This window comes from Lepidochelys kempii, chromosome 16 (assembly GCF_965140265.1).
Source record: "Lepidochelys kempii isolate rLepKem1 chromosome 16, rLepKem1.hap2, whole genome shotgun sequence".
In the NCBI taxonomy this organism is placed as follows: Eukaryota; Metazoa; Chordata; order Testudines; family Cheloniidae; genus Lepidochelys; species Lepidochelys kempii.
The window spans coordinates 11116223-11142773 of record NC_133271.1 but is presented as its reverse complement, the minus strand read 5'-3'; the positions used below and the strand labels follow the sequence as shown (position 1 = coordinate 11142773).

Sequence of the window (26551 nt, the reverse complement as noted above, 5' to 3'; positions counted from 1 at the left end):
AAAATATATTTTTACTTAAATTTCAAAACAAAAAGCGGTTTCAAACTGGAAAACCAAACATTTTCATTTCCAATATGTCAAAAGAAACATGGACAATTTCAAAATGTTTTCAAAAATATTTCAAGTTGAGAAATCCATCAAAAGTGACCCTTTCCCTTTGATGGATTGGCATTTTTCAATTAAAAACATTGTGTCAAAATATTGCTGACCAGCAACAATCCTGGGTACGAGTCTCTCCGCATGTCAGTTTTACCCTGGTGTAATTCCAATGACTTCAGTGGAGCGGCTCCCAATTTACACTGGAGCAAGAGGAGAATCAGGATGTGTCATATTCTGCATAAGCCATCAATTTTTGTTGGTCCTTTTGGTGTCGCTTAAGGCAAGTTGTTCTGTATTTAACAGGTATCCATACTCACTGGAGGACTTTGTTTCAATCAGGCTGAGAGCTCACGAAAAGTATTTTTATACTCAGTGCCACAGATGTAAGCCTTGGTTACTTACCAGTGGAACTAACAGCGAGGACGCATTTGTTTTTCAGGAAGTCTCCCAACAAAGCACTCCTGTATATGCCAGGGATCGGCAACCTTTGGCCCGTGGCCAGTCAGGGAAAGCCCCTGGTGGGCCAGGATGGTTTGTTTACCTGCAGCATCAGCAGGTTCACTGCTCCAGGCCAATGGGGGGGGAGAGGGGGGGGCTGTGGGAAGCAGCGTGCGCTGAGGGATGTGCTGGCCACCGCTTCCCACAGCCCCCATTGGCCTGGAGCACGATGAACCGCGGCCAGTGGGAGCCGCGATCAGCCGAACCTGCGGACGCTGCAGGTAAACAAACCGTCCTGGCCGGCCAGCGGCTTTCCCTGACGGGCTGCGGGCCAAAGGTTGCCGATCCCTGGCATCTGCAGAACAGTGTCCGTAGTGGAAGCACTAGTACAAGTAGAGCTCAGGCAATGACAAGAATTTTTCCCTCTCTGTTAGCTAGTCCAGCTTTGAGCAGGGCTGGACATGGTGGTAAAAATGCCGATGGCTCTGCTCTACTATCACTCTGCTGTTGCTGTCCCCAGTGAAGCTACTTGCAGATTTCCCTAAAAGACTAGCGTATTTGAGGCATTTTTGGCCAACAACTCCAGGGTTCGTTTCCTCAAGAACTAAATGAAGCCACAAAATTAAACCCTGGATGACATGCTTGATTGATCTCTTCACACAACGTGTATGGATTTGTAAAAATAGGGACATTTCTCCATCAGTGATTTCTTCCAGTACTGCTCCTTGGAATAGAGAGTTGGTTGGGCTTCTCGATTACTAAATATAGATACGCACAACTTATTTAAAGGAAACTGAACTGAAACTTGGGGCCAAACAGTAAATCCTTCAGCTCTGTAGCTGTGTGAGTGCTGCTCTGTGGCACTGTACTGCGGTCATCAGGCTACTGATTTAGCGGAGTGATTTTCAACCTGTGGTTGTGGACTCCTGGGGGTCTGCAGACTATGGGTAAGATTTCCAGAGGGGTCTGGCACCTCCCTTCAAAAAATTTTAGGGGTCTCAAATGGAAAAAAGGTTGAAAACCTCTGATCTAGCTGAAATAAGTCTGAACTCCATACAGTTAGATACAGCATTGCCGCAATTAAAATGAAGGAAGGTCAATAACACTTTGTCTGATGCACCGAGCCACAGTAATCCACTTCCCCGAGTGTATCTCACACACTGTTCAGTCTCCTTGCAAGCCTGATTAACACAGAAACAAACATCCACCTCGAGCAGAAGTAAAGAAGAAAAAAATCACTTCAAAATGAATTATTTGAATTCAGAATAAAAACAAATGAAATTGGGAGTCACAGGATTGCGGTGCAGCAGCGTATCCTAGGGTCCCCAGATAGCAAGTGTGAAAAATCGGGATGGGGCTTGGGGGCAACAGGCACCTATATAAGAAAAAAGCCCCAGATATCGGGACTGTCCCTATAAAATTGAGATATCTGGTCACCCTAGCGTATCCACGGAGGTCAGTCACATTGCAGAAAGGAAGTCTGGTTAAAAACAGGACCTGGCCATGCCCAGTTCACTCCATGAAGGAAGATCTAAGGAAGATAGAACCAGAGCAGCAGAATGACACACAGTTGCTTGCCTGAAAAGATTTATGGACATGATATAAATATACAGCAAAATGTCCCTGCACTCTACTTCCTGTTTAACCCCAGCCAACTTATTATCCTCTTTGTGGACATTTTGAAACAATTTAACGGTGGCATTTATTTATCTTCAAAGGAACTGATATAGGCACTCTCTAAGGGGGTAAAATAAGTTTGTCTTCTGGAGGACCCCCCCCTCAGCGCACACACACACACACACACCGACCAATAACTGAAGGGATGCAGATATGTGGGAAAGGACACATACCAAAAGCCTTTACTTCTTGCAATCAAACTGGACTGAACAACCAGGACAAACAATTTCATGTTACAATAAATGAGACTTACAGCTGCGCCCTCCATGGCAGGATGCCCATGGGGGAGATTAGCACCAGCTCTAAACAATTCATAGAATCATAAAAGATTAGGGTTGAAAGAGACCTCAGGAGGTCATCCAGTCCAACCCCCTGCTCAAAATTCCCCTACCTTAGGAAAGCCTGTGGCAGCACGAGCTGCTTGAAAATCTAGCAGCAGACAGCTCAGCACAAGGATCTTCATCATGTCCAGCAGGGCAAAACCAAGCATGGGGAATGGAAAGGTTAGACTGTGCAGTTGGCATAAGACTCAAGGGATGCTACCTAGCCCTGCCCACTTCACTACCACAAAGCTAGTCCCAACAAGTGCCCTCATTTTTCCTCAATGGAGGCACAGACTGCAAGTGTGGCTGGGCTCCAAAGCACACCACAGATTTCGGGTTCTTCTTAAAAAAAAAAAAGAAAAAAAAAAAGAAAAAAAAAGCCATTGCCAATTTGTACTTAAATATCAAGAGTGGGTAAGAAAATTTTATCCCATTGGCACTGGAGTGAGCTGTTTCTCTCTGCTCCTGGCTATGTGAATATTTTATAAAACTCCAGGAACCAGGGTGTGGTCAGATTTGACTGGAGAAAGGTTTCAGTTTAACAGAGCCCAGGACAATGGTGTCCAACTACAGTATCCATTTTCCCTTGCAAACCAGAAATAACCCGCAGCAGCGAGCCACAGAGTCCAGATCAACGGATTTGGGCTTGCACTCCAGGGCTAACACTAGCTGTGTAGACAACCCTGCTCAGGCTCTAGTCAGGGTGGTGCAACTCAGAGCCTGGGCAGGGACATCTACACTGCTATTTTTTAGCCCTGTAGTCCATGTCAACTGACCCAGGTCTCTGAGAATTGCTGCCATGGGTTTTCTTTTGCAGCATAGACATACCCTAAGTCTCAAGGACACACTGGAAGTCTGACAGAGCAGGGAACTGAATCCACACCTCCAAAGCCCCTGGCTAGCAGCTTAACCCCTGGACCATCCTTAATGGAGTTATCCATGGCACTGGAAGAGAATGTGTCCCACAAGCCCTCCCTGTAGCAGAGCAGGCCTTTGACTGGCAATCTCCTCTGGGCCAGACAATGAAAGCCCAATAGAGGTCATCTACATGGGAGGAAGCAGCAGGGGCTTGTGAAGGTGAGCGGTGTGGAGATGAACAGCTCTCCGTTCCCACCCCAGCCCCCCCCCCCCCCCCCCGACGGCTAATATTCCGTCTCTTAAACTCTCACTGCAAACTGGAAGCCAGTGGATGCTGCCAAGGGACAAAGGGTCTGACCTCAAGAAAACAGAGGGAGGAGGGAAAAATAAGTAAGAAAAAATGGGGGTCAGGGGAGAAAATAGCAATACTCCTGATAAGAGCAAATGGAGACTTTTCTTGCAGAGAGGTTCTGGTTTGTGGGTCAGAGCTTTGTGGGTTCAGGACCCAGTGAGGGACAGATTCCTCATCACATTTATTCGATATGCTTCCAACCCTTTGAATAAAGGTGAACGGCAGTGTCTGTTCTACTTGGGGCTTAATGCAAATCCCAGAGGTGCCAGCTGTGGGTTACCCTGTGGGCAGTGTAGTGCCTGACCTTGCTGAGCAGTGGTTGTGTTTGCAAAGCATGATCTGAAACACCTTGAGAGACCTGGAACAGAAATGGCACCAGGAAGGTGCCAAGAAATGTGCAACACCTTTGGACAAGAGCACTCTGGAAAAGGAAGGCTTAAATCCAGCCTCTTGCCAGGGTCCTATGTCCCTCCACCACCCAGTAGGGACTTGCAGCTAGGAGCCCCCTGGCTGGTGTGCTCCCAGCAGCAGGGGGAGATTGGACCCACCTCCACAAGTCTCCTCTAGCTGCAGGAATCTCTGAGGTTGGAGCTTCCTGCAGCAGGAGGGGCACTCAGAGGTCGATCTGATCTCCCCTGGACAGCAAGAGTGGCAGCGCAGGGGAAGGACAAGTCCTGTCCCCCACCCCCAGCCCAGGGGGGTACTTGCAGCTAGGAACCCCCTGGCTAGGGTACTCCCAGCAGCAAGGGGAAGATCAGATTTCATGGAGAAGGGCTTATTTCACGGTCCAGGACACATTTTTCACAGCTGTGAAATTGGTAGGGCCCTACTCATGATACTTTGAAACAGAAAAAGAAAGGTCTCTCTTCCTGAATCACTGCCGTCTATTTCAACACTCTCTGTCGCCAGCACCACTGTTACAGATCACGACAGAGCAGCCATCAAAGCAATTTCAAAGCTGATTTCTGTACCCAGTCAAGGTGGAGCAGATGATCAAATGAAAGAAACAAGCTGCATCTTGTTAAAAACACGGAACTGGAGAAGGAATACAATGCTGCAGAGAAATCCCACTGGGAGTCCATGCGCAAAGGGACCAGGTGTTCATTACACTTCCAAAGCTTTGCTGGAGGACGGGGTGTTATTTAACATATGAATCATGGAAAGGCCAAGGGGCTTAACAGAAGAACAGGATGGCCAAGAAATGGTTTTCCCATCCTGCAAAAATATTCATACTATTGAAAAGTTTTCCTGCCCCAAACTGGGACAAAAAAAAAAATGTCAAACATTTTCCTGAATCCAAAATCTGAAGAAGTTTCTGGGTTCAGGTTAACTGAAATCTTAGGTTTTGATCATTTTTAAAAATGTCATTTTTGATCGCTTTTAAAATCTTCTTTTAGTCTAAACGTACTCAAAAATTTGAAACACAGCCATTTCTACTAGAAAAACCAAACGTTTTCATTTTGGGATGTTGAGACAATTTCGAAACTTACTTTTTGTTCAAAAATATTTTCGAGCCAGAAAATTCGTCAAAACCAACTTTGTTTCACAGACAAATTGGGTTTCAATTCACCGACATTTTTTGATGACAAAGAAAGGGGGATGTGTCAAAAAATCCCCGACCAGCTCTACTTAACAGCACATTGGTGAAATTGAAAGTCACACTCAATTGGGAGGGTTGCAAACATGAGCAAGGACTAAGGAAATCTCACAAAAGTTATTTGGAGAGGAAAGATGGTCTTGAGGTTAGAGCACTGGGCTATGCTTAAGAGATCTGGTACAGTTCCCGTCTCTACCACAGATTCTCTTATTCATCTGACTTCAGTGAACCCACAACATCTTTGCCACCTGAGAGCCCTTTTGCCCCCACTCTGAAGAATGTGAAACAGTGTGTGTGACAGCTGCAAGAGCAAGTATTATAGATCTGAAGGAAAAGGATTCCCCTCATGTTGAAAGAGCAGTGCGTATTGCTAACTATAACCATACATACTTTTATAGCATCTTTCATCCAAGGACCTCACAATGCTTTACATTAAGCAAACCTTACAGGTAGAGCTGGTTGAGATTTTTTTTTTTCCTTTTTCAAAGGAAAAAGCAGATTAATCAAAACCAAACTTTTCAGAGAAACAAATCAGTTTCAATGAAAGTTTTCTCAGGTCCAGGGTGGAATTTCTGATAAAAAACCACCCAGAATAGTCAATAGCTTCGTGGTTAGGACTATTCTGAGATCAGTCTCTCATTTTCCATGAAAAGATTATGAAAGGTCCCAGTTTATCCCATGGTGGAACAAAACCAACTGCCTCAGTCATGAAAATGTTCATGAAGTGGAATTCTTGCTTTGCAGCCAGCCCTCCTTACAACATAGGCACTGTAACCGACGTAAGCAAACATTGATAAACTTGTTTTCAGAGACAAAGAGTATCTGAATCTCCCATTTGGCCAACTCAATGGGAGTTGGATTTCCTGAACAACTCTGAACATCAGCTTGCCCAAAATCCCAGATACAGAGCTGGGAAGAGACCCCATATTCCCTAGTTTAGACACTAAACAGCCCTTCCCATATGGTAGGTTTCAACTCGTCTCATTTACACAAAGGACGAAATCCTAAACTGTTCTGGTGATGAAACTGCTGCAATTAGCACTTGTGTAACACATAACGATCCCCCTGATTTTCCCAAAGGAATCCTGGACAGTATTTAAATATTGGAGCTCTCGTCACACAAATCCTGGCAATTCCTCTGCTTTTCCCTGGCACCACCTGCTTTTGAGAAGCCAAAGGGTTAATCAATGTTTGTACTGTTCATGGGAACACTTTAAGCATCACAGCTAGCGTATATGGGACTTCAATCAGACAGTGCCGGTATCATCTGAAACTACTTAGCAACAGAGGATTGAGTGTGTTAATGTGTTTATACCACATATTAGACAAATACACGGTATGTCTCAGAATCCTCTCTCTTCTGGACTTTCCCATAGAAGCATAAGCTGCAGGCAAGCACCATACAGGAACTCCAGTCTGAAATTACTTGACAGAAGGCTAAGACACCATGCTCGCTCTCTTCCCATATGCGGGGATCATGTTCTGAGCATTGGTAAGTCTTAAACCAAAGGCATCCAGATGTCCATTTCAGACATTAAGACCCAAGCTGCCTGGTGATGGCTTTGAGATGGATTTGGAAGAAAGTCAAACTTTTAGAGCAAACACAAGTTTTCTCCTACAAATCGAATTCTGAATGGCTAGGCACATTCCATCCTGTGCATACCCCATATTCCTCCTCCAGTCCAACCATCTGGGTGCATTTCACTCTAACCCCCACCAATCATTAAGTCCCATTCTGCCCCTTTTCCCCAGCCTCCCTGCAATTCACACTAGTCTATAACCTTGGTTAAAATTTTCAAAAGCCCCTAAGTGGTTTACGAGCCTACACCCCATCAACTTTCTATGGAACTGAGGCACCTAAGTCACTTAGGTTATTTTTGAAAATATGTTATCCTTTGTCTATATTCAGAGTTTTCACGGATTTAACTAAAAACATTATTTCAAATTGATTTAATTAAAGTGGTGCATAATCCCACATGGACCCCCTTAATGCAATTTAAATCTGATTGCTCTGATCTAGCTACTCTTAAATCAATTTAAACTTAGACATAAAACAGGTTTAAAATCAAATTAAGAGCATCTACACTGTGTGTTTCACTGTTTTAACTAAACAGGTTTGAAGTCACACCTTCAATTACACTGTGCAACTTTGAATACAGACAAGGCCTTAGAAGAAAGTCTCTGTGCACATTAAAAAACCCCACCTGCCTGCAAAATGATGATAGATCTATTTTATCTGATTTGGTAATTTTCAGATCCATAATTTGAAAAGTTTAACAATCTATTTTATTAATTATTTTCAGGCCAGGGATTAATTTAGTAACTTTATTTCAGAAAAATGTTTTCAGATTGAAATTCAGCCCAAGTGATTCATTCATGGTTGTTTTTTTGGGGTTTTTTGTTTTTGTTTTTTTTAAGTTTAATCCTTAACTATGATGTGGGGTTAGCTTCCTTAAAATGTAACCATTCTGATCAAGCCAATAAAACAAGATCTAGCTCACAAGAGGATGACTCACAATCACAACAATATCTAGCAATCACAAAGACCATGAGATAGGGTTGCCAAGTTTCTAATTGCACAAAACCAAATAACCTAGCCCAACCCTTACGCCCTCGGTGTCTCACTCCCCCCCCACCCTCACTCACTCGCACTGGGTTGGGGCAGGGAGTTAGGGTGCAGGAGGTGGTGAGGGCTCAAACTGGGGGTGTGGTCTCTGGGGTGGAGCCAGAAATGAGTGGTTCAGGGTGCGGGAGGGGGCTCCATGCTGGGGCGGGGATGAGAGGTTTGAGGTACAGAAGGGGGAGTTGAGCAAGCTGATGTTCAGAGTTGTTGAGGAAATCCAACTCCCATTGAGTTGGTCGAATGGGAGATTCAGATAAACTGGTTTTCAGAGACAAAGAGTATCAATGTTTGCTTACATTGGTTACAGTGTCTATGTTGTAAGGAGGGCTGGCTGCAAAGCAAGAATTCCACTTCATGAACATTTTCATGACTGAGGCAGTTGGTTTTGTTCCGCCATGGGATAAACTGGGACCTTTCATATTTTTTTCATGAAAAATGAGAGACTGATCTCAGAATAGTCCTAACCACCAAGCTATTAACTATTCTGGGTTGTTGGTTTTTTTTTATCAGAAATTCCATCCTGGACCTGAGAAAACTTTCATTGAAACTGATTTGTTTCTCTGAAAAGTTTGGTTTTGATTAATCTGCATTTTCCTTTGAAAAAGGAAAAAAAAAATCTCAACCAGCTCTACCTGTAAGGTTTGCTTAATGTAAAGCATTATGAAGTCCTTGGATGAAAGATGCTATAAAAGTATGTATGGTTATAGTTAGCAATACGCACTGCTCTTCCAACATGAGGGGAATCCTTTTCCTTCAGATCTATAATACTTGCTCTTGCAGCTGTCACACACACTGTTTCACATTCTTCAGAGTGGGGGCAAAAGGGCTCTCAGGTGGCAAAGATGTTGTGGGTTCACTGAAGTCAGATGAAGTGCAGGAGCGGGAGTGGAGCCGTAGCCAGGCTGCAGTGGGAGGCCAGCAGCTGGGCCCCCGGCTGAATGCGGAACCATGTCAAAGCTGGGGCCAGGGCCAGGCATGCGGATGGGGTGGGGTGGGGCGGAGCTGGGTGGGTGGCACGCGCTCCCTCCCTGCCTCACAAAGGGGCTGGCTTGGGCCTGCCACCCCCAATGTTCCTCCATGCCCCCCAGTTTGGGAACCTCTGGACAAGAGACAGTTCACAGAGTTATAATGGCGAATGCTTAAAAAAAAATGTGTTGGAAGGTATATAAAACCTCTTGCTTTGGGGTTTAAACCAAATAGCTAATTATAAGGGATCAGGACAAGACCTGTAAGGGGGCAGATAACCCCACATCTGCTACTATCGGATTCTGACTCCTTCCTCTGCAGCATCTGGTGCTGGCCACTGTCAGACAGGACCTTGGGCTAGACAGACCTTGGGGCTGATCCAGTCCAGAAATTCCCAGCTTCCCGACTCCTTCCTTCCTACCTACCTCACAGCAGCCAACATGAGACCAAGAAAGGGGAGGCACAAACTCCCCCACAAAGGGGGGACGGAAGATGAGAGGGGGCAGGAGAGGCTGTTTGCTTTTCTAATGCCATTGGCACAACCTATTCTGAAGCCATGTTGCTTTTTAGTGGAGATTAACCCCAAAGGGACCTGCAGCCCTCCAGGAAAGCATGAGGCTCTTACAGCCTCCATCAACTTCCCTTCTTGGGCATGATTTTTGCTGCTTCTCTGAAGAACCAAATTAGAGCTCCCTGGGAGATAATTAGAAAGGAGCGTTTCTGTGCGGACCCACAGACCAGGCGCCGCCTGCCAAAGGGGGACACCCAGCTCCCGCAGGGACGTATAAATGCCAGGAAGGATATTTTTGAGTTCTCTGCGAGGTAGAATTAAAAATCCTGGCAGACAGGCTTGCTAAATCAGAATCCAGTGGTTTTGGGTTCCCATGCCCCAAATCCTGGCCAAAGGCAGCACACATAGTACTAATGACTCTGAGGCGCATAGCACTTTGGGCAAAGCGTCTTCAGGCCTTAGCAAGCAGATGGGCTCTTTTAGGTCCAGTGGCAGAGAACCTGGCTGGCACGCAGGGAGCCTGGGGTGTGGTTCCACTGGTGAAAACATGTGACCGTTTGAACACAAGAACGGCCCGAATGGGTCAGACCAAGGGTCCATCCAGCCCAGCGTCCTGTCTGCTGACAGTGGCCAGTGCCAGGTGCCCCAGAGGGAATGAACAGAACAGGGAATCCTCAAGCGATCCACCCCCGTCGCTCATTCCCAACTTCTGGCAAACAGAGGCTAAGGACACCATCCCTGCCCATCCTGGCTAATAGCCATTGGGGGACCTATCCGCCATGAATTTATCTCGTTCTTTTTTGAACACTGTTATGGTCTTAACTGTCACAACATCCTCTGGCAAGGAGTTCCACAGATTGACTGTGCGTTGTGTGAAGAACTACTTCCTTTTATTTGTTTTAAACCTGCTGCCTATTCATTTCATTTGGTGATCCCTAGTTCTTGTGTTATGAGAAGGAGTGAACAACACTTCCTTATCTACTTTCTCTATACCAGTCATGATTTTATAGACCTGAATCATATCTCCCCTTAGCTGTCTCTTTTCCAAGCTGAAAAGTCCCAGTCTTATTAATCTCTCCTCATACAAAAGCCGTTCCATACCCCTAACCATTTTTGTTGCCCTTTTCAGAACCTTTTCCAATCCCAGTATATCTTTTTTGAGATGGGGGACCACATCTGCACACAGTAGTCAAGAAGTGGGTGTACCATGGATTTATATAGAGGGAACATGATATTTTCTGTCCTAGTATCTATCTAATCACCAGGAGATCCACTCAGCCCTGCGCAGTATCCACGTGTCTCTTGTACTATTAAAACTTGCCCAGACTCCATCTTGGTCTTGCTCTTCAATCATGGCATTTCAAAGAAACAGAAAACAACCCTTTCCAACAGCAGGGAATGGGGATGCTCCTGAGGACATACATGGAAACGAATGGGGAACATGCCTGGACAGAGGAATGAGGGGCATGGAGAAGGCATGTGCCTCAGTTCTCTGGAAACAGAGGCAAAAGCATGAAGTGACGCATCCCAGTTGCAAAGGGAGTTGGTATCAGAACCAGGAGAACTCAGCTGTTTTGGGCTTCAGCCATGTTCCTCTCAGAGTACTGTACAATCAAGTGATTGTGTGAACTGCAAGCCCATGGCTCCCCAGGTTCACAAGTGGAGTGCTAACTTCTTAAGAACCTCATCACTAACACTCACTAGCACTGTGTTCTTACTCCTCCCCTTTCTTGCCAAGTAAAATTGCCTGCTGCTCTCACCCTGACACCAGGCCTGCCTCCCAGCCCAGTCCCTCAGCAGAGACGGGTCACAAGCGCTGCTATTCTCAGCAGAAATATGGCATTCCATTGAATAGGGGTGGAGGGATAGCTCAGTGGTTTGAGCATTGGCCTGCTCAACCCCGGGTTGTGAGTTCAATGCTTGAGGAGGCCATTTAGGGATCTGGGGCAAAAATTGGGGATTGGTCCTGCTTTGAGCAGGGGGTTGGACTAGATGACCTCCTGAGGTCCCTTCCAACCCTGAGATTCTATGAAAGAGTTTCAAGAGCTCCCTTTTAATCCTACTTAACCTGGGCAACGATGCTTCACGCCTGTTTTCTGAAGTCAGCATAGATTCTACAGGGTAGCAAAGAAGTAGAGAGGTAGGTTATAGCTCTTAGCCCCTTATAAATGGAGAATATCACAGTGGTGTCTCTTTGCCCTGCATTTTTGCATTTAACCAGCTTTACAACCAGTATTACGACAAGATCTATATGCAGGGTATTGGGATATATATTTTAAGAACAGCCACCCTGCACTTGGGTAATCAGTGAGGTTCAGACTCAGAACCTCCATTATTAAAATTGTGACCCTCCAACCATTGGGCTCAAAGAGCAACTCCTCAAGCTGGTAGAAGCAGAAGTCTCTCATGTAGACCAGTCAGGAGAGGGCGACAGACAGAGTGTGTGGGGTTACATTTGGATTGCAGTCTACTGTGATTTCTTTTACGTGCTGCAGTAATTTTCAGATAAATTAAAAGGAAGGAGAGAAAATCAAAAAGCACCATGTCCTTTTTTTAGAAACTTTCGAAGACCAAAAATATTCTGGGGCAAGTGGTCAGTAATAAGCAAAAAATGAGTGAAAAGAAGGGATTACTTATGGCAGGAAACCCTGAGGTGAGGTTTTAAAAAAAATATTCTCCCACTGGCATTCATACACTGACCCACCAGGCAGCTACAGCTGTCCACAAGCTGACCAAAGCGTCCTGCTTTTAAGAGCTGCCTGGTGGCATCATAAAGTTGAGTCATCGATAAAACAAAGTCTGACCTGATGTCATTTGTTAGCTTACAAAACAGGAAGTTTTTATTTAGTCTGAAAGCGTATCAAAGCAAATTTGCTTGAGGTTTCCAAGCGTGGGCACATGAGCCCTCGTCAACATTGCTACAGGCTCCCCATTGGCTGGCTGGCACTAGTAACTGCCAATCAGGTCCAGTTAGACCATCCATAGGAATTTTCATTGCATAAGAGGAATCTTGGTACTTGTCCAGCCAACGCCCAACACCATTGAATCAAAGCACCTTAACCACATTAATGAATGCACCTCACAATGCCCCTGTGAGCTAGGGGAGTACCACTATCCTTATTTTAGATGGAGCACAGAGATTAAGTTATTTGCCCAAGCTCACACATTCCTAGGTCTCCCGAGTCTCACTCCGCAAGACTACCCTTTACCCCTGCAGTATGCTCATTGCTGGGCTTGGGAGTTCGTAGAGGACAAAGAATGTTCTGCAGGGATCATTGGATCTTGAGCAGCTATTCTTAATTCATAGCCCTACAATGCAACACACAAACTGTCTTAGCACCTGTGATTTTACAGCAGGGCTTGTCCACAAGGTCAGATCCATCGCAGGAGCTCATACACAACAAGGCTTGTGCTTGCCTGCAGTGATGGGGCCAGATCATGGAAAACCAAGACTGCAACAACCGTCTGCTGGTCTTTGGCTGCAACAAGTTTCCATAACGTGGTTATAATTAAGTTCAGCTCCGTCCACACCGGCAAGATAAAAGAGTGTAATAGCACAGCTGGGCCCCAAGGGAAGTTGAATGGGACAAGGCCTAAGTATTCATTAGCACTGCAGGTGCTCACCACTGGAATTCACTCCTAGTAGAGGTTTCAGAGTAGCAGCCCTGTTGGTCTGTATCCGCAAAAAGAAAAGGAGTACTTGTGGCACCTTAGAGACTAACCAATTTATTTGAGCATAAGCTTGCGTGAGCTACAGCTCACTTCATTGGATGCATGTAGTGGAAAATACAGTGGGGAGATTTATATACACAGAGAACATGAAACAATGGGTGTTACCATACACACTGTAAGGAGAGTGTAAGGTGAGCTATTACTAGCAGGAGAGCAGGGGCGGGGGAAAATACCTTTTGTAGTGATAATCAAGGTGGGCCATTTCCAGCAGTTGACAAGAACGTCTGAGGAACAGTGGGGGGTGGGGGAAATAAACATGGGGAAATAGCTTTACTTTGTGTAATGACCCATCCACTCCCAGTCTCTATTCAAGCCTAAGTTAATTGTATCCAGTTTGCAAATTAATTCCAATTCAGCAGTCTCTCTTTGGAGTCTGTTTTTGAAGTTTTTTTGTTGAAGAATTACCACCTTTAGGTCTGTAATCAAGTGACCAAAGAGACTGAAGTGTTCTCCGACTGGTTTTTGAATGTTATAATTCTCGACGTCTCATTTGTGTCCATTTATTCTTTTCATAGAATCATAGAATCATAGAATATCAGGGTTGGAAGGGACCCCAGAAGGTCATCTAGTCCAACCCCCTGCTCAAAGCAGGACCAATTCCCAGTTAAATCATCCCAGCCAGGGCTTTGTCAAGCCTGACCTTAAAAACCTCTAAGGAAGGAGATTCTACCACCTCTCTAGGTAACGCATTCCAGTGTTTCACCACCCTCTTAGTGAAAAAGTTTTTCCTAATATCCAATCTAAACCTCCCCCACTGCAACTTGAGACCATTACTCCTCGTTCTGTCATCTGCTACCATTGAGAACAGTCTAGAGCCATCCTCTTTGGAACCCCCTTTCAGGTAGTTGAAAGCAGCTATCAAATCCCCCCTCATTCTTCTCTTCTGCAGGCTAAACAATCCCAGCTCCCTCAGCCTCTCCTCATAACTCATGTGTTCCAGTCCCCTAAATCATTTTTGTTGCCCTTCGCTGGACTCTCTCCAATTTATCCACATCCTTCTTGAAGTGTGGGGCCCAAAACTGGACACAGTACTCCAGATGAGGCCTCACCAATGTCGAATAGAGGGGAACGATCACGTCCCTCGATCTGCTCGCTATGCCCCTACTTATACATCCCAAAATGCCATTGGCCTTCTTGGCAACAAGGGCACACTGCTGACTCATATCCAGCTTCTCGTCCACTGTCACCCCTAGGTCCTTTTCCGCAGAACTGCTGCCTAGCCATTCGGTCCCTAGTCTGTAGCTGTGCATTGGGTTCTTCCGTCCTAAGTGCAGGACCCTGCACTTATCCTTATTGAACCTCATCAGATTCCTTTTGGCCCAATCTTCCAATTGGTCTAGGTCCTTCTGTATCCTATCCCTCCCCTCCAGCGTATCTACCACTCCTCCCAGTTTAGTATCATCCGCAAATTTGCTGAGAGTGCAATCCACACCATCCTCCAGATCATTTATGAAGATATTGAATAAAACCGGCCCCAGGACCGACCCTTGGGGCACTCCACTTGATACCGGCTGCCAACTAGACATGGAGCCATTGATCACTACCCGTTGAGCCCGACAATCTAGCCAGCTTTCTACCCACCTTATAGTGCATTCATCCAGGCCATACTTCCTTAACTTGCTGACAAGAATACTATGGGAGACCGTGTCAAAAGCTTTGCTAAAGTCAAGAAACAATACATCCACTGCTTTCCCTTCATCCACAGAACCAGTAATCTCATCATAAAAGGCGATTAGATTAGTCAGGCATGACCTTCCCTTGGTGAATCCATGCTGGCTGTTCCTGATCACTTTCCTCTCATGTAAGTGCTTCAGGATTGATTCTTTGAGGACCTGCTCCATGATTTTTCCAGGGACTGAGGTGAGGCTGACTGGCCTGTAGTTCCCAGGATCTTCCTTCTTCCCTTTTTTAAAGATTGGCACTACATTAGCCTTTTTCCAGTCATCCGGGACTTCCCCGGTTCGCCACGAGTTTTCAAAGATAATGGCCAGTGGCTCTGCAATCACAGCCGCCAATTCCTTCAGCACTCTCGGATGCAACTCGTCCGGCCCCATGGACTTGTGCACGTCCAGCTTTTCTAAATAGTCCCTAACCGCCTCTATCTCCACAGAGATAGATTCAGTAAGGGGCCCACACATTCCTTGGCTTTCTTCTTGTTGCCAACATACCTGAAGAAACCCTTCTTGTTACTCTTGACATCTCTTGACATCTTTTGCGTAGAGACTGTCCAGTTTGGCCAATGTACATGGCAGAGGGGCATTGCTGGCACATGATGGCATATATCACATTGGTAGATGTGCAGGTGAACGAGCCTCTGATAGTGTGGCTGATGTGATTAGGCCCTATGATGGGGTCCCCTGAATAGATATGTGGACACAGTCAGCAACGGGCACTAGAAGATGCTCTTATTACTTCAGGCTTTTCCACGGAAAATTTTCTAAATTTCTCATGACATTTCCTCTACCACCTGGGTCTCCCCTCACTCTCCTTTTAAAATCACAGTACTGAGTACTGGGGTGGTGGTGGGGTATGTATGTTCTAGCAGTTAGGGCATTGGCATGGGACTTGGAAGACCTGGTTCAATTCCATGCTCTGCCACAGACTGCCTGAGTGTCCTTGGGCAAGTCATTCAACTTCCCGGTGCCTCAGCTCCCCATCTGTACAATAGGGATAATAGCCTTGCTCTGCCCCGTAGGGGTGCGGGAGGATAAGTAACCTGAAGATTGAGATACTACAGTGATAGGGGGGCCATGTAAGTACCTAAGATAGACAACAAATCCTGGTGTCTTTATTCAACCCTGACTGGCTTCAGCAGCAACTCTGTTGGAGTAGAGTAGGGTGACCAGATGTCCCAATTTTATAGGGACAGTCCCGATTTTTGGGTCTTTTTCTTATATAGGCTCCTATTACCCCCCACCCCCTGTCCCGATTTTTCACACTTGCTGTCTGGTCACCCTAGAATAGAGTAAAAACTGAGGAAGGAACTTATGCTTTGGCCTACGATTTGGAGAGGGAAAATCCTAGTGAACGGAGTTATTTAAACCCTGTGGGGAAAAACACAAGCTACATCAATTCATACTCAAGACCACATCTAACTGGAAGGCAGGTGAATCACAAGAAGGACAGAGAAACTGTGGGCCAAATCATCAGCCAATGGATATCGCCTTAGACCCACTGATGTCCAGGGAGTTATGCTGGTTTATACCAGCTGAGGATCTGGGCCAACATTTCTATGGAGGAATAAACTCTTTTTCAAGAGCTGCAAGGATCTGTAGGTACCAATGCATCCCAAAGAGCCCTGTGCTGCTTGGCTCACATGATGCTGTATTTCAAAAAGGTGCAAGAAAACACACAAGGAATGATGGTCCCGAGAGTTTGCCTGGGACCCAGAAGACATCAGTTAAGATTCTCTTTCCCGTCACAGACACTCTATGTGACCTTGGGCAAATCACTTTGGCTTTGTCTACACACAAAAGTTGTACCACTTTAATTATACAGGTATAGTTAGTGTGGCACAAGCCCTTTGGTGTGGACACAGTTGTATCGGTACAAAGGTGCCTTATACCAGTACAGCTATTGCAGTATGGGAAGGGGATTAATGAGAATGGTATAAGCCACCTTTATATATAACTGCATCCTTATAAGGGCTTGGACTATATCACTACAACCTCCACGTATACACCATGCTTTGATCTCTGTGGGCCTCTGCTCCCTGCCTGTATGACGGGGATAGCAGCGATTCTCTCTCTCATCATGGGCTGTTATGAGGAGCTGTAGCTCACAAAAACTTATGCTCAAATAAATTTGTTCGTCTCTAAAGTGCCACAAGTCCTCCTGTTCTTTTTGCGGATACAGACTAACGCGGCTGCTACTCTGAAACCATTCAAGACTGTGCAGTGCTGTCAGACTATGGCAAAGGGGGTCATATAAGTCCCACTGATACAATATTTCTGAGCAGGTCGAGGGACTAAAAGACATCTCAGTGTAAAAAGAAAATTAAGGCCATGCCACGTGGAAGCCATTCAACGTAATGCCAGACTTAGAAATCCGCTCTTCAAGAGAGAAAAAGTCAACTGCACTTGAACAAGAAACAAATGCCGAACTAGATGGAAAACCTATTTTTGTCTCTGCCTTTGAGAGCAGAACTGGAGCTGGGACTTGAAAGCATGGGCCTCTCCCTTCTCCCCGACAGGGTAGATAGAAAAAAACTAAATACCAGCTAGAAGCTCATTATGCACCAAGACCCTTTGTCATTATAGCTCATAAAAGCCTTCTCCAGCCTCGGCCTTGGAAAGGGCAGTTGCTGCTGCTAAAATAAAAGAGGATATAATTTGAAACTACAAAAAAAAAAAAAAGTCAAATCTGGAAGATGGCAACAGGATGGGCAGCAAGTCTAACGCTGATGAGTATTACGGGCAGCCAGGGCTTAGAGCCTGAGCGCCGTTCCCAGCTCTTTCCTAAAATACCACATTGAAAGGCTGTTTATACCCCGAGCACATCTGTTATTAGCAACAAGCTGCAAGCAGTAGGGAAATCAAAACATTTGGGGGATTTTATGGCTGAAGTTCATGCAAGACAAATATATTCGTATGATACCTACCAAGCGTAGGGATACAAGCTCGAAGCAGGATGCCAGGAGTTTATTCCTAGCTCTGATTCCATTTCCCCTCTGTGGTCCTGAGCAAATCCTTCAGCTTTCCCATCTGATAAAATGGAGACAAATATCTCCCTCCCTCCATGGGGCTTGCACAGATTAGCCATTGTTTAGAGAGTACTTTGAAGAGGACAAACTCACGCACACAATGTCTTTCCCAGTGTACATATGCTCCTGCTTGGGCCTGCAACTGCTTCTGCCCAGTTCCCCCGACAGCCATTCCAGCCCCCAGGGCAGAACAGTCAATGCCCCTCCTAGAAAGGGAGGGCTGAGGTTTACAACACTGCTTTTTATGCTATCGATAACACATTAGAACCCGCCATGCGGAAGTCGTGGCGTTGCTTGATCTAGTCAACTCTTTTTTTCCCCCCAGTTACAGGACCAGCATTAAACAAATTATGAGCCTAAATATAAGATATAGAATTTGTTATTTTGAATTATATATTTACATTAAATAAATAAATACATTAGGGGATGGAATTAATTAATGTCTGAACATTTAAGGAAGCACAAAGTAAGAAAACACCTGAAGTATCAAGTAGGCTAATTAAACACCTAATCGTGATTCGTGTGTAATCTAAAGACAAGAGGTAACTGAATATGACCAACAACGTCAACATATACAATACAATACTTGAACTGCTGGTGCTGTGGGACATCAACACCCAGAGCAATGAGGAGACGGCAGGCCTGGTGCGCCAGATCTACCAAGGGATCTCTGAGGAGATGGCCGGGGTGAAGGCAGAGGGAAAACCCGTGCCTCGTTCCCTGGCTGAGCGAAGGAGGTGGCCCCTCAACCTGCACCCGGGACAGCAGCTCCTCAGCCAGTGCTAGCGGCAGTGAGGGGGGGGCTCGCCCCGGCTGCCTCTCGGCAGACTTAGAGAGGCTCGCTTGGGTGGCTGAACTTGCTGGCTTGTGTCTGGCGAGGAGCTGCAGTCCTGGGGGGAGGAAATCTGGTAGCGCAGACGGAGCCTGTCCCCCTGTCCTCAGCCCCGCAGACGGAGAGCCGGCACGGCAGGCCCAGCAGCTCCCGAGCAGCCAGAGGAGGCAGCAGGCGCCGCGGTTCCCAGGCTGCTGTCGCTGACGCTCCGCCGGACCAGCAGGGCGCAGCAGCGCTCTGGCCAACGGTGACTGTTCCTTTTAAAAAGAATCTTAAATTTTTATTTAAAAATATGTATCCATCCCATCCTCCTGGTCCCTTTTAAATCAATGGGCCCCTGGGCAATTGACCCCCTTTGCCCCCCCCCCTCTTCCCACCCCTGTCGGCGGGCCGGCTTTTGCCCATGCATCCCACGGAACATAGGACTTGCCAGCTGGCACAGAGCCGTGGGGCACCTTGCCTAGTATCTGGTCTCCAGCAGAGGCCAGTAGCAGCTGATTCAGTGGAAGGTTTGAAGAAACGCTGCGGCAGACGGTGATAGAATAACCTGCTCCCAGGCAAAGTCCCTTCCTAACCCCTGTTAATTAGCAGTTGACTGATGCCCTGAAGCAGGAGAGTGTAAACCTAGTCTTCACAGAATCATCATTTGGACCCTAAAATCTGCTTCCTATCCAGGTAGGCAATAAAACTGCAACCTGACACCAAATCGGAACAAAAGCAATTATCTGCTTAACTGGATCGAGCAAAGGCAAGACAGGAAGTAAAAACCCACTCAGCTTGGAGCGCCTAGCGCTTTACTGAACTCCCCAAGGCAGCCAGAAAAGGAGATAAGTTAGAGGTCAGCTGGGCACAAATCCTTTGTGAATGGTTCTCGCACCCGCTCGGAGACCATGAGCCCGACCTACCTGGCACCAAGGCCAAGAGCAGAGCTGCTATACCGCAGGGCCTTTGGGAAAAACAAATTCCTTCTCTTGCTAAATCAAGAGTCCATGCCGCCAGCACAAGGCCCCTTCTCTCCATTCCCCCCACCCCTTCCCAGAGATAACAGATCCCCAGTCAGTCCTGACAACAAAAGCCTAACTTGATGAGCACTGACAGGAAGAATGTGAAGGGATAAGCAGCCCAGACGCGGTTGTCAATACCTCACCCCTGCCTATCTCCAGCAGCCCTCGAAAGAAGAGCCAGTGGAACCAGTAGTTCGAGTGCTCGGGGAAACAGCTCTCTACTAGAGCTGGGCAGGAAGCAGTTTCCCCATCCCATTCATATTTTCAAGAGTTCAAAGGTTTTCCCCCCCGTCTCAAATCAGGCCGAAAAGCCAAAATCTTGAAAAGATCAATGAACCAAAACACAAAGTTGTTTCTGATTCAGGTCAATCAAAATATTTCATTTGGATCATTTCAAAACTTGCGTTTTGATTGACTTTTTCTTCAAAATCTTTAGGCTAATGAGCTTAAATTTCTAAAGGAAAAGTCATTTTGATTCAGAAAAACCAGAGATTTTTCTTTCAAATGTGTCTAAACAAAACATTGGCAAATTCCAAAGGGTCTTTCCTCCACTTTCTTCATTGGGAAATTTAGACTCTGTTTCATGGACTGTTTCCATTTCAACAAACTGGCATTTTTCAATGAAAAAGAGTTCTGCGAAAATTCCCATCTTGCGCTACTCTCTACATTATGGCGTGTTTCCTTCAGTCACAAAACCCCAGAGGGAATCAGCAGCCCGAGGGGACTTGATCCTGTGGATTCTGGGAGATAACTATGAAGCAGCAGGAAGGTGTGCCTGATCTATTTGCTACTGTGGAAAATCAAGATACTCAACCCATGCCCACTCCTTGGGGCTAAGGCAACGTGACAGCAATTTTTCCACCCTTCAAATTTACATATGGTGTCCAGATGCTGGACCTGGAATATTAATACACTGCAAGCCTAAATTATTAAAGGCCTAAACTTTCAGGAGTGACTAGAGTGATTTTGGGTTTCACCATTTTTAGGTGCCCAATTTGAAACACCTTAAAGGGTCTAATTTTCAAAGGGCAGGTGCTCAGGACTTCTTACGGTCAAGACCTCTCAAGTTGGGTTTCCACCAACTGAGGTACCCAAAATCACTCTAGTCAGTCTTGAAAAACTTAGGCCTTAGGGTCAAATTAGACCAGCCAGAGAAAGGAGTCACCAACTTAAATACCCTGATGTATCTCTATAAAACAACGTGTGACTGTTAATACATCACCACTGAGAATCCAATTCAAGAAAAGGGAAGAAAGATCAATCGTTTTAAAGACCCTCTCCTGGCAAACAGCCGCACTTCTGACCTTGCAGAAGGTCAATGGATCTATAATCACATGGTCACAGCAAGACACCAGTATGACAGGACTAATCCCGGAGGTGCAGTGCTTTGTAAAGAAGCTAGTACTAGCAGAGAAGTCATCTCTCAGACTGAAAACATACTGAAATATTGCAAGCACATGGTAAACAATAAAAGGCAGCAAGAGCATGGGAATGGAGAGCCTGCAGGTCAGCGAATAAAAGGCTTAATACTGGCGGTTATTCACTCTAGAGGATGTCACATAGCATAGCTGAATGGTGTTTTATTTTTATTATAAGAAAAAGAAAAAAAAACCACCCCCAAATTGCTCCAACTCATTTTTTTTTCAATGTAGTATTAAAAAGCAAAACAAACCCCTAAAATGCTGTGCCAGAAACCCTCGAACAATACCCTGTCCAGTCTGAAATTCAGCTCAGTCCATTTCAGATGGCTGAGACATTAGAAGCTCTATGATTAGAGCTGACAAAAAAAAAAAAATTGGTGAAAATAAATGAGCCAAAACACGCATTTTTTGAGGCCCAGAAACAACTGACAAATTCAGGTTGAATTCAGCAAATAGTTACATCTGAAAAACAAAGTGGAAACAATTTCCAAAGCACGGTTTCCAGTCGACCCCTGAAACATTTTGTTTGACCCACGCGATTTTTTTCCAGTTTTTAATTTCATCAAGGAAAACAATTAAAAAAATCCATTTCAGTTGGAAGTCAACCAATTTTTCTTTGGATTTTTCAGTTCAGCCACAAAGAAAAAAAAATCACCGATTTGCTCAGCTTGATTTATAATCGACATTAGAGCGGATCCTTATTTGCACCATCTCAAACAGGTTGCAGAGAGAGCGACTTCTGTCTAGAAGGTATTACCCGCGAAGCATATAGTCAGAGATGCTGGAGAGCATTAGTGGGGCAGAAAACTGCCAGTGTTTATCCCATCAGGTCTGGTCTTTATCACACAAGGCGCACACTTCAAGAACAAGCAGTTTGCTACAGGATGCTGAGTGCCAAGCAACCTGCTGGAATTTAACTCCGTGACTCCCACCGATGTTAATGGTAAGCAAGCAGCCAAATCCCCCATTAACCACTTTGAAAAGTTACTCTTAAGAGGAGCTTCCCATCTAGAGAGAGAAGAAAACGAGTACTTGTGGCACCTTAGAGATTAACCAATTTATTTGAGCATAAGCTTTCGTGAGCTACAGCTCACTTCATCGGATGCATCCATTGAACTGAGCTGTAGCTCACGAAAGCTTATGCTCAAATAAATTGGTTCGTCTCTAAGGTGCCACAAGTACTCCTTTTCTTTTTGCGAATACAGACTGACACGGCTGTTACTCTGAAACTTGTCATCTAGAGAGAGAGAGTTAGTGCAAAGACATCATAACTTAAAGATGAACAGCAAAGGTATTTTGTCTTTCTTTGAATCCTTTATGGATTTGTATTCCAATCCCCCACTCCCCTCTCCACCAAAATAAGTTTTTTGTTCTCTCACCACCAACAATTTTAGTTTAGAGTCATCAGAAATATCCTGGCTCGATTTGCTCAGTTTTGGTGGGAGGACTCCTTGGAGGACTGAAGAACTAGTGGGATAATGACAGCATAAACAAACTGAAGCCTGAGCATGAGCTTTTCCAGACCTCAAACGGAAGCAGGGTTTTTGTTGGTAACTTCTGATCCCTCATTGATCATTTAAAGGCCCAGATACAATCTTATTTACTTTGGAACAACCCCCTCGAACAACCCACCCCCTAGAACTCGCAGAATGCTGTTTGCAGTTATATAACCTGGGTACTTAAGGGCCTAATCCTGTGAATGCGTATGCATGTGAGTAACTTCACACACGGGAATAATCCCATTGAGGGCGCTCAGCTGCATAAGCATGTGCAAGATCAGGGGGAGAGATTAAAGTTTGCTTAGTTCAATCTATTTATCCTCCTCTTATTTGGTGCTACAGGGAAGGGCATCGTTCTGGTTTGTTATTTGGCCACACTGCCCACTGGAATTGCTTTAAAGGTACTTTTATTTTTGCAGGAGACTCACAGACCTTTGGGCTTTGTGGGCCATAAAAAGATGACTATTTTCACAGCAACCCACACAATGTCATTTTGAGATATCCTTGTGGCACCTTAGAGACTAACAAATGTATTTGGGCATAAGCTTTCATGGGCTATAACCCACTTCATCAGATGCATCGAGTGAAAGATACAGTAAGCAGGTATAAATATACAACACATGAAAAGATGGGAGTTGCCTTACCAAGTGGGAGGTCAGTGCTAATGAGGCCAGTACAATTAGGGTGGATGTGGCCCATTCCCAACAGTTGACAAGAAGGGGTGAATATCAACAGAGGGAAAATTTTCCATCTATTCAAGGGACACCATCATAGGACCTAACCACATAAGCCTCACCATCAGGGGCTTGTTCAACTGCACATCTGCCAATGTGATGTATGCCATCATGTGCCAGCAATGCCCCTCTGCCATGTACATTGGCCAAACTGGACAGTCTCTATGCAAAAGAATAAGAATTGTAACAAAAACCAGTAGGAGAGCACTTCAATCTCCCTGGACACTCCATAACAGACTTTAAAGTGGCCATTCTTCAATAAAAAAAACTTCAAAAAAAGACTTCAACGAGAAACTGCAAAACTGGAATTAATTTGCAAACTGGACACCATCAAATTAAGCCTGAATAAAGACTGGGAGTGGCTGGGTCACTACAAAAAATAATTTTCCCTCTGTTGATACTCACCCCTTCTTGTCAACTGATGGGAACGGGCCACATCCACTCTAACTGAATTGGTCTTTTATTACACAAGCACAAGAGTTAGGGATGAGAGCGCACTCAGGAACCCTAGACATCAGGCAGATGAGGAGAAAACTCAGCGGCTAATGTTGGTGAGTACAGTGCTGCTGTAGCTCTTCAGTTAGTTAGGACTGAGGGCAAACCCCTGGAACAGAGCATGGATGGGTCTGGGCACCAAAGTCCGGCCTACACTACAAACTTACGTCAGTATAACTCTGCCGCTCAGGGGTGTGGAAAACCCATGCCCGCGTGATGCAATTATAGCAACCGAACTCCTGGTGTGGACAGAGCTATCTTGGCGGAGGGCGTCTCCTGTCGACACAGCTACCGTCTCTTGGGGAGGTGGAGCATCAATGCCAATGAGAGGCAGAGTCTTCACTAAGTGCTACAGCGGTTCAGCTGCATTACTGCTATGCTGTATGTGTAGCCCAGCCCTTAGAGTCATAGATTCCAAGGCCAGGAGGGACCACTGTGATCAAATCTGACCTCCTGTATAACCCAGGCCAGAGACCTGCCCCCAAATCATTCCTAGAGCAGATCCAATCTTGATTTAAAAATGGTCAGTGCTGGAGACTCCACCTGGGCAAGTTGTTCCAGTGGTTAATTTCTCTCACTATTAAAAATTTACACCTTATTTCCAGTCTGAATTGGTCTAGCTTTGTCTTAGCGCCAAATGATAGGCTAGGAAGAAGATTAGGTAGATTGGATGGGATAGATGATGCGATAGATAGATAGAGACACACACACATACAACCAGTAACTGGTCTTGACGCCAGTTGGAATTTTTAAACAAGATTTCCCCCTAGTTTAGACCTTGCCTTAATTTTTCAAAAGCACCTAAATGACTTAGTAGCCAAAGAGCCACTGAAAGTCAATGAGACTTTGCTCTCCTAATTGCCTGTGTGATGGCTGGGGAAAAAAACAAACAAAAAAAATAAAACAGCTCCTATGTCATTCAGGTGCTTTTGAAAATTGTACCCATGGTGTATTGGTCAAGCCACCCACCTGGCTCTGAAATAGCCATCACAATGACTCAGGAGGCAAAGGGGTGGAGGGGAAAAGAAAAAAGAAAAAAGAAAAGAAAGAGAAACATGTCTCACTTCCTCTTCCCAGTTCTACTAGTATGTTATGATTCCCTCTTAAAAAGGTTATTAAATCCAGTTGGCCCAACCGCTCCCTCGTGATAAATGGTGTAAATATGACAAGCAGAATTATCCAGCTCCAGGACTGCGCAAGAGCTGGTTGGATGGACGAGGGTAAACGCATGTTACCAGCACTTCCCTGGATCTAAATTGCTAACCTTGCCTGGAGACACAGCCCAAGGATCTTATACCCTTGAAAAATGGAGACATGGATTTATGACATAAGCTCCAAGCAATTAATCTAGTACCTTTTGTGCTGATCCACTTATATGATTGCCCTCAGCTCCAGCACTGTACTAACCAAGCCCTTTATAATATGCAATTAGTTAATCTTAATTAGCAGTTAATGAAAACTCTGGAGCTTCCATCTACCTCTAAAAGTGCAGAGTCTTGAAAACAAAAACTACCAACTGAAGTTTATCACAGTCCCTGCAGCAGGTCTGTGAAAGCCTCCTCTCTGCAGAAGCTGATCTCTGGTTTTGATTAAGGGCTTGAAAAATTAAACTTGACCCAGCTCCAGAATCTCGTTATTCTCCCCTTTCGGGCCTGTGAAATTCACCGGCTTTCTTACTATGGCAGAATCTCGCTAATTCACACCAACCAGTAGGAAAGCCACTGAGAATGAGCCGGGTTTCAGAAACAGCCCGGAAAGCAGACAGATAATGGAATAGATAAGGAGAATGCATCACAAACTAGGCTTCTCATTTGGATAACTGTGAAGCTGCGTAATTCAGGGCAATTCATAGTTTGCCTGGAATATCAAAGTTCTCTGATGTATTCTGAGGAATTTTATGGAACACTTTTTCAGAACTGCATATGCTCGGATTTGCACAGATACAGTTTAGTCTGAATGCATGTGCAATTGAGGTGTGTTCAAATTAGGGGCATATTCAGTGAATAGCTACATTTGTGTATTTTGCATAACATTAATGACATGGTGAGAGTGAGACACCATGCCATAGGATTCTGCTATTAAACTTTTGCTGTGACCTACTGTTCAAAACTAATAAATAGTACACCAAGTTTCAAAAGCTACTCACACTTAAACCCTTTAAATTTCCACCTCTGGTTTAAACCTTTCCCCCTACAAATAGAAAAGTGACTCTGGCCTTGTCCCTCATCCCCATACTGAGAAAAGGGTTGGCAGTTATCAAATGAATTTGGGCACTGGTCTGGCAGCTTCTGCCCCTTCCAAATACTCAATGATGGGGGAGTGGCCACAGGAATCTTCCTGGGGCAGATCATTGAAGTCCCACATCAGCAGCGGACGTGGTAGCCATTCTCCTGCTCCCCCAACATCAACTTCAGAATTCACCATCTTCCCATCATCACCACCTCCTCCTCCCCCACCCCCATTTACAAGGACTCCAGGCGGCACTGGCTATCCTACAGATCATTTTTGTTTCCACTGCCACATGACCCGTGTTTACAGCCACAAACTGATCCATCTGTGCAGCCATTTGATTCATTCCACTGTCAGGCAAGAGTTAAAATTTAGCTAACAGCTAAGACAAAAACCGCAGATCAAGCAGGAATGCTTCAGTAGCCCAAGGACACTGACAACTGTAAACACTTGATAAAC

General features: G+C 45.3%; 1 protein-coding gene across 1 annotated transcript in view; it reads right to left on the bottom strand.

Moving 5' to 3' along the window:
• The window catches only part of LOC140899299 (uncharacterized), a 258414-nt gene that overhangs the window by 138932 nt on the left and 92931 nt on the right, over nucleotides 1–26551 (bottom strand). The window lies entirely within an intron of this gene.